The sequence below is a fragment of the Cygnus atratus genome, chromosome 11, assembly GCF_013377495.2.
Source record: "Cygnus atratus isolate AKBS03 ecotype Queensland, Australia chromosome 11, CAtr_DNAZoo_HiC_assembly, whole genome shotgun sequence".
NCBI lineage: Eukaryota > Metazoa > Chordata > Aves > Anseriformes > Anatidae > Cygnus > Cygnus atratus.
Genome location: NC_066372.1, coordinates 6,241,485 through 6,253,541, shown reverse-complemented (window position 1 = coordinate 6,253,541; position 12,057 = coordinate 6,241,485). Strand labels below are relative to the sequence as shown.

The window sequence follows — 12,057 nt, the reverse complement described above, 5'->3', positions numbered from 1 at the left end:
GAAGACTGCTTGTGGACATATCATTGGCATTAGCCCCCATGTCCCTGACCCAAAGCCTTTTTTAAAGCTAATCTTGAGAGAAACCCATGCTACATTTAACTTGGGTATCTCTCCTGTGGGTCTCAAATCTAACCAGACGCAGCCGATCTGAATATTTTCTGCATGTTAAACAGACCATTGTAAGCCTTTTCCTCCAGGCTAGATTGTTATAAATGCTGTTTATGATCCTGCTATGACAACTGTGAAGGACATGGCAAAGAATTTATCACAGGATTATTCATCCACCATCAGAATACCTAATAAGATTCTAAATGACCCAAGATGATAATAAGATCTAGCTTGTAGCAATAAGGTATTAATAAACTGCTTTTTTCAATAAGGAATTGTCCTGGCATCATTACCCTGACATATTTGTTTTCCTTATATTTTGCTGGCAAAGTAGCTCTGGTGCTTTATACAGCAAATTTATAAAAATCCATGATGTATGAAAAATACACTACATATGAAGTGGAACCCATAGGTTAAAGTCAAGAGCATTCTGTTTGCCTATGCCATAAGAGAACTACACTCTTAAGTCATAGATTCTAATTTTTCCATGCTGTTTCTCTTTGTAGTTAAAAATTATACGTAGAATAATACATGGCCTAGTGCTGAATACAAGGCCATAATTCAAATGAAGGGATTTTGTCAAAAACATAAACCCAGAAAGTACAACTCAGGTGATTAATGACTGATATTGGAACCCTGAAGTCATACGGAGCTGGAATTTCACCTATAATCCATATTTGCGTTGTCTCAAACTAAAACTATTATCCTCCTGGGGAAAAAAAAGAAATTATACAGTGGCACAAAAAGCTCTCATATCTGTTGCTGTGAAAACATGGGTTAAAACAATATAAAAAATGTGCAAGTGGTCTGATCAGACAAATAGTTGAGGGTCTTCCTTGAAAATCTGACGTCTATGGAACCTGTGGCTCTGTGCAGCTGGCCCTCTGCTCCCTGGTCCCTTGGAAGTGTCGTGCCTGGGGACTTGCACATTCATCACCCCCACTGGCCCCACAGGAAAAGCTCTTAATGAGAAGAAAGGCTTGCACAATGTAGAGCCACTGAGGAGGTGGGAGTCCCCAGTCTAGAAAAGAATGGACTTGCAAAACCAGTGCTTGTACGTGAAACCTTCTGAACTGGTAATAATAAATAGCTCAGTTAGCCCTCCAAAACGCAGAGCTGTCATAGCTTTTTTTAAAGGTAAGTTTGCACTGGATGATCTCAGTTTCTTACAAGTTATTCCCCCCTGCATTTCTAGTAAGGGGAAGTATGAAACAGGTGAATTGACTTAATTCAGAGCTGTGACGCGATGCAGTGACAGGATTTTTAACTCCCCCATCAGTCTACGTGGGGTCCAAGGTAGTTTCCTTTGAAAAGCCAAAAATTGGTGTATATCTTTTTTATTTAAATTTTATAAAAAGTTCTGTCAAGCTGGAGAGAGATGAGATTTAGTGCAGAGAGCCATGAAGTCTAAGGCACAGAGAGATCTAGACTATTTCAGGTTTTTGTTTTTCCTCATGTTGCTGGTTGGAGAAGTGGCTGGTTGCATTTAGATTCAAATGACCTGATTGCTTTGAAGGGTTGGTCCATGATAAAGCAAGCCAGCATGGGACACAAGACTCAGGTCTCCTTTTCTTCTCCTTTACAAACCGCCTTGGTGAACATAGGAAGATTGCTCTGTCTTGCTTCTTCATCTGCAAGAAAAAAAAAACATTTTCCCTACCTTTTGGGAAGGTTGTGAGGTCAGCTACCAAGTACTATGGTAATGGAAGTGCTCAGGTATTACTGGGATGGAGGCCCCATGGAAGCCTAATGTATGTAAGGCCCAGCAATCAATACTATATATTTCACTGCTTTCTGGTGCAGCAGGAATATCACTTACCCACCTATTTTCCAAATGGAAAATGAAGGTAACGTGTTCCTGAGAACGCTGTGGGTTCAAAGCAAATATGTGCTGAAGCGTGCAAATGAGAAATTAAAGCATGGGTCTGGACAGCTAGTTGTAAAGAAATAAATAAAATAAACAAAAGAGTGAGATCAAATACTTGATCATATTTCTTCATCTTCTAACTAGCCTCTGATATTTCTTTAAGAAGTTATTCACTGAAACAGTTTGTTTCTGCTTTTTAACCCTCTTTATAAACAGGTCATTAAAATAGATTGGGAAATAAGTGTCCAAAAATACTGCGACCCACTGTGGTTCATTTTCATCCAGTCTGATGGAATATGATTTGGCTTTATGTGGAGTTTTAATGATGGTGCTAAAATAAATGCTCTTAGTGGTAGTCATATTTGCTACTGATGTTACTTTGCTGACATCAGTTATTTACTTCAACAGACTTACCAATACCTTTAAAACAACACATCTTTAGAATCTTCCTGTGATTTGTATAAACTTTAACGCTGTAATATGCAGAGATTGGCACAATTCTAGAGTGGCACTTGGGGCAGTTCTGCTGAGCCATGGAAACAGGAAATATAAAACTCCCTTTGTTCTGACAACTTTTGTATGTCACCCCAACATAACCTCCTCCTCCTGCCAGCCTGCTCCTACCCCTTGCAGCCGCTCATATCTACAAAAAATATAAGGAGCAAGATAAGGGAGACAACAGACTGAAGAGCAGCTGTGTTAAGGATGGGGAAAGGGTTAAAATCAAGTATTATTGCCCATTAAGCAGAGCAAAGCTCTTATCACTCTGGGGACTGGCACTACCGTGAATTGCTTGAGAAAGTCTTTCTTTTTTTCTTTTTTTCTTTTTTTTTTTCTGGTATGGATGACTTCCTGGAAAAAGTGAATAGTTATCATAGTGCAGTCTGGTAAAATACCTTCCTGGGTTTGGTGCCTGCTTATTGGATCATCCTTAACATGTTTTTGGAAAGGGGATGTTTTGTGAAAGCAAATTGTGAGCATGGGGGGTGATCCTCAATTTTTAGGAAGTAGAAGTGGTTTTCTTTTTTAAATAGAAATGAGTGTTACAAGAAGGCTGCAGGGAGAGAAAAAGCAAACGCTACAGAAGAAAGTGATGAGTTGTGAGGAGTAAGTTTGGACCAGCACCTTGCAGTGGGCCCTCAGTAAGAAAGAGCATTGTGTCCAGGTGAATAACACAATTCATTTTTCCCTTTCCTTTATGGAGACATGAGCTATAGAAGGAAAAAAGCTAAGGCCATTGATATTGCAGTCTATCAGATGAACGATTCTGTTCCACTTTGTGTTGTGTAGAGAGCTGAAGCATCTTTTCTAGTGCTACAGCCATAGGGCCCCACAGTTCCTCTGCACAACAGATCAGAGAAATGACATTCAGGCAGGGCCAGGGGGCACGTGGCTATGGAGGTGATGAGCTCAGAGGTAAAAACCCAGTTAGAAATACTTGAAATGGAGATGTTGAGCCTTGATTGTGGAAGGGGCAGGTCTACAAGCAGGTTCACCTATGCTGCTTCATGCAATAATCAGTTATGAGTAGCCTGAAGGTTTTACAGGATTGTGATAAACCACAATTTTGTATGCTAGAACAGAGATGTATTCCAGTTGCCGGAGCCTTTCATTATGCACTGTTTAGACTGGTTTTCTGCTACTGTGTCTGTAAGGGCTCTTCAAGAAATATCATGATCAATTTTCTCAGACACTGGGTGTCTTGCTCTTAATGATGCCATAGAAGAATAATAGGGAAAGAAGGTTAAGAAAGAAGGTGTGTTGGTTTTTCTCCTTTAAGTCCTCAAAATAAATTATGGAGAAATATTTATTGCTACAGTATTTGAAATCCACTGTATTGCTCCATCTGAGTATGTCTGCTTTCTCTGTAGTGTCATATTTAGCTCAAGTAAGTCATAAGCACATAGAGGGCAGATAGTGGGTACAAATCTGACAGAAAGCTAATGAGCTCTCTTGTGATTATCAGTAAGGACTATGAGTCATTAAACCTCATTTCCTGAGAAAGTCCACATAGGGAAAAGAAATTATCTGGAATAAAGGCCTGAAAACCTAATTCGAACAGATTTATAGGTGTTCTTGTCGATGCTACATAATAGTCAGTGAAAACAAAGAAACCTTTAATGAGATCTTTTGAAATGGTTAATGTTTTGGCGGGGGGCTGCTTCACTTCCATTTCAAATGCAGACCCCTTTCTCCCAAACTTAACAGACTGAAAAACTGTTTTGTTTATTTTAGATGTGTGACTACAGCTGATACAACAAATAAATGCTTGTGCACAATAGGATTTTCATTCAAAACTATGCTCAAAAATGAGCCTAGCTTGTCTGGGTCTGGTTTTGTATAGGTTGGTTGCATTGATGCAGTGTTTTCTACTTGTGATTGATGGCTTTTTCATGGTATGTTTTTCATAGATCATCTAGAGAGGAATTGTCTCTTCCTAGTTGCAGTGAGAAAGAAAGACTTCTGATTTAAATGAGCTTTGGCTTGCCCTGTAATAAAACAGCATTGCAAAACCTTTTCCTTTTTTGCAATCTTGTCTTTGTAGAGATGAGTGGTGACAACCTCATGTTATGTTGTGTAATAACAGTATTTGAATGGCAACAGAGAAAGAGTTAGTGTGGTCTCACAGTGCAATGGAGATCCATCTCTGCCTGATCTGAATGTAGTGATTGTCAGACAGCTGAGGAATGTGGGACAGTTCTTCACATTCGTAACTCTGAGTGTGAGCTGAGGACTTCAGCAACTGAGCTGGCTTGCCTTGGTAACCAAGCGCTTCTTGCTAATGGGAAGCTGCTACATGCTCTCATTTCTGAACCGTTTAAACTATGGAAGTGTGTCTTGATTTGGGCCAAGTTAGAAGCACGGAGTTGTTTATTTTTGTTTTATAATTCCAGCTTGTTCCAGCATTTCCTTTGCACTCTGTTTGTGAGCTTACTCTTCTTTTCATTCATCACAAGGCCATGATAATAGCTGGTGACATTAATGAGGACTTAGGTGGGCATTTCAGGATGGTAGGAATAAAGTAACGTACTGATACTTCCTCCTACTCTTCCTGCAAGTGAAGGATATGTGGGGTGGCTCACATGCAGCTTGGCAGTTGCTCTTGTCTTTTTGCGATCATCTAAATTTATTGAGGATTTCAGCTTGAAATGTCTCCATGGTAGGATGTAAAACAGCAGTTTGTCATCTATATTGTTTTTTCTTGGTGGTTGGGTTGTTTTCTTTTCTTCTTCTTTTTTTTTTTTTGTAAGTATGGAGGGGTGTTTTTTTTTTTTCCCCTAAGTGTTTCTAAACCTTCTAGATCAGTGAGAAACTGTTAATAAATTGGAGAAAACTTTCCTGACTTTAAGCATATACTAGGTGAATTGGGATGGGATCTTTGAAATATGCAGAACTTCATTAAACATAAAAGCATATTAAATACTTACGCATTCACCAAGACCCTCTAGATATGCTTTTGGTCAGGATATAAGAATATTTCAAAGGATCAGCTTTTGAATGAATATGACATGACATCAAGGAAAAGAAGGACTGCAAAAACTGAATAGCTCTCAGACATCATAATTTGCGAAAGCAGTTCACTTCAGATAAATAACCTATGGTAGACCGTATTTTGTGCTCTGTATGAAAAGAAATCATAATTTCTAAAAATTGGATTAGCATATATTAACTTTCTGTGGTACGATGGTGTCGTGATATGGTTGATCCTGCTGGCACTAAATTATCTTGGAACAGGAAGATGAAAGTAGTATGACTACTAAAATAGCAAACAGGGATGTATTAGTTCAGTTTGATCTCACAAGCTTGGATAAGAAATGAGCCCAGGTTCAGCATCTGGGGAGGAAGAACATGGGTGTTTTTCTGAACACCTTACAATTTTTTCTGAACACCTTACACCTTACATGTTTGTCCAGACTCATCAGCTACAGCATAGCCAGCTGGGGCTGTGTGGGTGTCTCCCCTCTGTCCTGGCAGGGCCATGTTCCAGCAGCAGCCCCTCACTCAGGGCTTGCCCTGCCTTTAGCTGGGGAGCATCAGCCTGAGGAGGGGCCCTGGAGAAAGTCTCTTTGATATGGGCAGCGTGCCATGCCTGAACGGCTGCACCCTGCCTCCTATGAGTGTAAGGCAGTAAGGTCTGTCAGCGGGTTGGAGCAGGCCTCTTTTCTGCCATTTATTGTACACTCTTCAAGAAAAAATTCCAGAGAGTTTGGTGTTTCTTGAAGGTGTGTTTACAGGACCTTCACCCAAGCTGTTGCTCAGTTCCAAGTAGCATGTTACCTGTGGTGTTTGTTAGTCCTGAATTAAACAAAAGCTGAACTTGAAAAAGCATTTATTAATGTGACTAAGTGAGGCAGAAGTTAGGGAATTTATGTGGTGAGAATCAAGCTTTCCTGCTTAGGAAAGGAAGGACTTAGCAACACCTAAAGAGACAGGGAGTAAGTTTCCTTATCTAGTGCATCCGAAAGCTGGCAGCATTGTCTTGTATTTTCAAGTAAAAATAAGTGAAGGATGGAAACCTTAGAAGACAATCTAGGGGTTTTTGGTTTTGGGGTTTTTGCTTTTTACATTTGAGATTGAAGCTTAGTATCTGAACAAGACTAAAATAATAAAGCCATACAAAGAAATAACATTGCGTTGTTTGGGAAGTGCTGCAGTGCCACCACCGTACTGTTGCCTGAAGGGACAGACTCCGTAAAACTCTGATGCCAGTGTTTATGGCAAAGGGTCTCTTTCCTAAACTGACCTTTAGTTTATTTCTGGTAAGTAAGTGTGTTAACATTCAGGCTGTTGTATTAATTTGTCACTTGCCCCAGATTTTATGGCAGTAGGTAAAAGTAAAATGAAACTATAATTTTTCTGTTACAGCCTTCCCTATCTGAAATTAATTACAAAGTCATTATAATGTCAACATATTATTTTTTCTGTAAAGAGAAAGCCACAATCATGGCTTTGATTTCACATATGTGGTGTAGAAATTGCCTGATTGTTCCTCTGTGTTAAAAGTACGTTCTGTAACTCAACTAGTGCAAAGGGCTGGGAGCAGAGTTTTCTATAAAGCACATTACTGGGTGTATTTCAGCTGCACTGCTGCAGGTGAAGAGTGGGTGTGTGCTGAGCTGGATTAAGCTACTGTTATGAATCCACCCAGATGTTCTCACCCCTTTAAATTAAATTCCTCTAAAATTTATGTCAAACAGTTAACAAATCCTCGTGTAAAGGATTTGTTGAAGGGGAACAGTTGTAATTAATACAAGACTATAAAGTGGCTTTTCAAGGCAGTTTGTGACAAATTAAGCCCCTCCAAGTTTGTCCAGGCTGATGCAATACTTATGGAGGCAAAGAGAAGCTCTGTCTCTGGCTTTTGAGGGTGGAGAATGTGGTGGGAGGAGTTAGAGCCAGTAATGAGCACCAGAGGAAGAAAGAAGAGAAGCAGACAGGAGGGCAGAGCTGTAGACGTGGGCTGAGGACTATATAGATGAAATCTCTGGGGCTTGAGACTCCATGTAAGTGCAGCTCAGTGGAAAATGAGAAGATTCTATTTTTACTTCTGTGAATGCAACTTTGGACAGGTATAGTAAATTCTGTATAGATTACTCTGGGATTGTGGCAAGGAGTGTGTTAAAAGAAGCAAACAAATTCTTTGTTTTTAAAAACCTATCCATATTTTAGTATCATCTCTTTTGAGCTGTGTAAGGTATTTCAATTTCTCTGTCTTACCGGTAATACAACAAAGTTCAAGAACCTTGAAGAAGATATTGGTAGTACTTGGGGGATGGAAGGGCAACTATATAACCTAGTATCTACATAATCTAGTATCAGCAAATAAAAGGTTCTTATGGTTCTGGTCTCTCTGATGATCCTCTGAAGGCCTCTGCTGGCTTGTTTTGGAGTGCTTGGAATCCACAGTGGTGAGAGCTCTATTAATGCCTAGATGAACTGATTAGTTGTGTGACATGCAAAACTCCATTTAATGCACGTGTCAAACTGAGACTAGACCCCTTAAGGCTAATTCACTGCCTCATTAGAAGCCAGTGAAATTTCTTCAGCATCAAGTAATGTGTTTAGGTGTGCTGGCTTTGGCAGGCTCTCTTAAGTCTGTGCAAAATGTAGCATTTTAAGGCTTGCCTGGCGAACAGTGACCTACAAGAAAACAATCCAAAGGTGACATAAGCATGGACCAATGTCAGCCATGTGGAAGCATGGTATTGGTCAAAGGCTTGAAGAACATGTGATAAAGGGAAAGGAGCTTTGATATATTTATAATATTCCATCATAATCAATTCTTACACTATCTGCAATTTACATAGTCATAGATAATCCTGAAAGCCATCAGATTAACATGTCAAAGGAACGTGCTGTACGTTTATTCCACCTAAGCCTAACTGGTTGTTCAGACTCTCCTGAAGGGATAGGTCAAGAGCAAACTAACCACATTAGATTACTCCATTTAGTACTTCAAAACTATTCTTAAGCTAAAAATGGGACATCTTAGACATCATTTGGTCTGTCTGCCTGTCCTTCCTTCACCCTATCACTGTACAGGAGAGCTGGCTTTTTGGCAAAGTGATAATAAAATTAACTATGTCCAATTTTTTAAATCAAAGGCAAGAACTCTGCTTTGGGGCTCCATTTTCTAAGACTCTAATGAGGAGGGACAGGCAATTATTATTATTTATTTCACTAATTAGCTGGATAATCATTCATTGTGAAACTCTTCAGTGTTAGAAATATGTTCCTTGTACACTTTGCTTAACACAGCTTCCTTTTGATCAGACTGAACCATTGTGTGACATCTTTTATTAGTTGGGCAATAGGGGGGCACTTAAAAAAAAAAAAAAAAAAGGCAGGATAATTTCTGAGCTGTGAAGATAATGCAACAAGAAGCAACAGTCCATAAAAACATCACCTTTCAGTCTCGGAAGACATAATGCTTTATGATAACCATAAAACATTTTAGTGCAAAATAAATTGCTGTCCTATTCAAATCCTTAAATGTACTACAGTGGATGTCACTGAAGACATACAGCTATTTTTTCCAATACTGAGATATATTTTATCATAATTTGTGGTGTAGGTGACAACCTTGTACACATGATTGCCTTTTCTTGCTTAGTTAGTTTGCCAAGGTCAGAGTCCTTTGGCCTTTTATGGATGTAGGACTATTAGAACATAAACAGGATAACCAAGTATCAAAAGAAAACTCGTTTCCTTGACTTGTTAGTTATATACCCTTTAAAGATTTCATAGTATTCTGAGTATGTACTTACTGAAAATGACCTCAATAAATGCTTTAGCAAATTCTTAGCACTTGTAAAACATGTAGGTGATTCTTCTTTTTTTTCTCTCTTTCTTCTAAATTTATTTTATTTTTATTTTTTTTTTTTAGCTAACATCATATTTGTTTCGGAGCTCTTGTGAGGAGAATGACTAATGTCAATTAAAGGAAAATGCTGCAGTTACAATTGAGAAGTCTTGATCCAGGTAAGCGCTTCAATTTCTCCATAGTTGAACTCTTTAGATGTCATTTCATGTTGTGCCATTGGTGAGCTCCTTGGGGCAGGCATTCTCAAGGAGTTTGTGTAATTTGATGCAGAAAGCAAGCACGAGAACATTGGAGAAGAGGTTTTATTCTAAAGTGTTACGTTCCTTCTGCTGCTGATCATCATTAATCAGTGTAGGGCAGCATGAAAAGAATATAGGAAAATGCTAATAATAGTGACTTGGTGACGTTATTTAGGGTTCCTCCCTCCTCACAAATACAAGTGTTTTCCTTGGATGATTTAATTTTGATATACAATGTTAACTGTCATTGAATGGAACAATAAAATAATAATTTTTTAAAAAAGTATTGATAAAGTCTATATGGAACCATAGAAATGTGGTGAGTTGCTGACATTTGTATAAGTAATGCATGTGTGAAGGAAAATAAATTTTAAATGCATTTTAAATGTTTGCTTTTAAAACGCACTGAAATTTTTGAAATGGAAAATCAGCCACAATTAAACTTTACCACCTGTCTTGAGTTGTTGGGAGGAAACTGTATGTAAGCCTCAAAGGAAACTAGTGTTTCTTCAAGTGTAATTAAAAATTTAGCCTTGAGTATTCATTTGTATGTTGATTGGTATTGATTCTGTATTTAAAAATGAAGAAATTTTCCACTCTGGTACTGAAGACCCTTTATTCCTTAGTCAGTGAACAAAGGTTGCTAGCATTCAGTGTGTTGCCAAATATCCTTTAAAAGATGTATGGAAAATTGCCCAGCAGTTCACTTCAAATAAACTTTTCCCGATTTGAGATGCTCAGTGATCAGAAATCAGTACTGATTTGGGGATCTAAAGGAACAATGTTTCTGTAGAGCTGTGCATTTGCATGATCCAGCTCCCGTGAAACCCATCTTCTTTCCCTTAAAAGGAGCTTATAAAAGGTTTTAAATTATTAACCATGTTACCAATATGTTAAAGGATTGTGCATTTGAAATCAGGGATGTTAGCCTATAACTGATGAATAAGAGGGTTATAAGAAACCTTTTAGCCTGTCGGACTTGAAACCATTTATCGCAGCATCTGTAATGTATAGACCCCTTATTGAACTATTTAGAAATGTACAATTAATATAACGTGACTTTCTTGATGTGTTCATCGTATGTCTGATAACCTATATCGTGTAAGAAAACAGTTCCCCTGGGAGACAGGGAAATTGTGGCTTTACTCTCTCATATTTAATGTTTTCCTGGTTGTTGCTCATTGGTTCCTGGCAGTTTATTTTAGATTTTACAAATAATAAAAGCAGCAGCAGTAGTAGTGTTTGGCTTTTGGATTCAACAGACATATACATTTTAATCTAAATGACAATATTTAGCAACAAAATTGCTTCATTTTAACTTCGCTGCATTTCTTAATCTGTGAGAACTATAATTTAAAAATAATGAATGCAACAGGGTGAATATATGCCTTCCATTAATTCTAAATACTGCTTATTTCCAGCACTTTTTAATTATTTGAATATACTTCTCAATATATTTAACTGGAGTGGAAAAATCATTCAAATCTCAGACCATTTACGATTACCAGCGAATCTGTAACTTTACATTCAAATTACTGAACTTCAGAGTAATATTTCATTCTGAGTATCTATTTTTCCTGTGTGTTAGAAAACACTGAAATGGTCAATAAAAATGTTTTGGAAGATGCAGGTTTCATAAACCATGTTACCATAGAACACACATTATGAAATTACAAGTCCTGTGTGGAAGAGCCTACCTGAATCCCAAGACATTAAGTATTGTAACTGAGAATCTGTGCTGAGTCTTGCATCCTTCTACTGCATTAAAATGGCACTTTCTCTGAGTGGCAGCGGTCCACGGGCTGTGGGGATTTCTTCATCACCCACAACCATTGGCTTTAGTGTCTTCCTTGTGCGGCATATATGCAGGCACAGCAAGAACTATATGGCAAGGTACTCACATTCTGTGAATTGTTGTTACCTGCTTTGTGGATCTGAAGTGAAATTGTCTTCTCATGGAATGTTGTGGGGTTTTTCTTTTCAGATTGCTAAGACTAAACACAGAGTTCCTTCCTTGTTTTCAACATAGCCACTAACAAAGTTTTATATTAGCGTGGACTGGTGGCAGACATCAAATGCCTGTTTAAATCATAGGTCTTACAGATGCTGGACACAGAAACAGCATGTAGCAGAAAACGTAATCTTTCTCACCTTTTCCTGGCAGTACCCCTAACCTACTAATAAATAGCTGCATATGTCCCAAAGCTGTATTTTGTTCTGGTGGTGTTTTTTAGAGTGCAGGATCTGTATCCCGTGATAGGACTTTCCCTGCCTTTTGATGACCTGAAACTGGGTGTGAAGATTGACAACTAGAAAGAAAAAAAAAAAAAAAAAAAGGACAAATATATCAAGTTTCCTTTTTTTGGTATTCATGTGCACGTATTTATGCCCAAATAGACCTGGTCCATCATGAAGAATTAGTTCAAATACCACAGTGTTTTGGATAATTAGCATTTGTGCCAGGAACCAAAACTTCCCTTGCTGCTTTAAAAAATATATATATAAAATCCCTAGGTGAT

General features: G+C 38.3%; 1 long non-coding RNA gene across 1 annotated transcript in view; it reads left to right on the top strand.

Annotated features, from left to right (window-relative positions):
• Nucleotides 1-11,728, top strand: part of LOC126913438 (uncharacterized) — a 46,146-nt gene extending 34,418 nt beyond the window's left edge. Inside the window, exon 4 of the long non-coding RNA XR_007708736.1 lies at nucleotides 9,363-11,728. This is a non-coding gene — a long non-coding RNA (uncharacterized LOC126913438). The remainder of the gene's footprint in view (nucleotides 1-9,362) is intronic.
• Nucleotides 11,729-12,057: the final 329 nt, after the last annotated feature.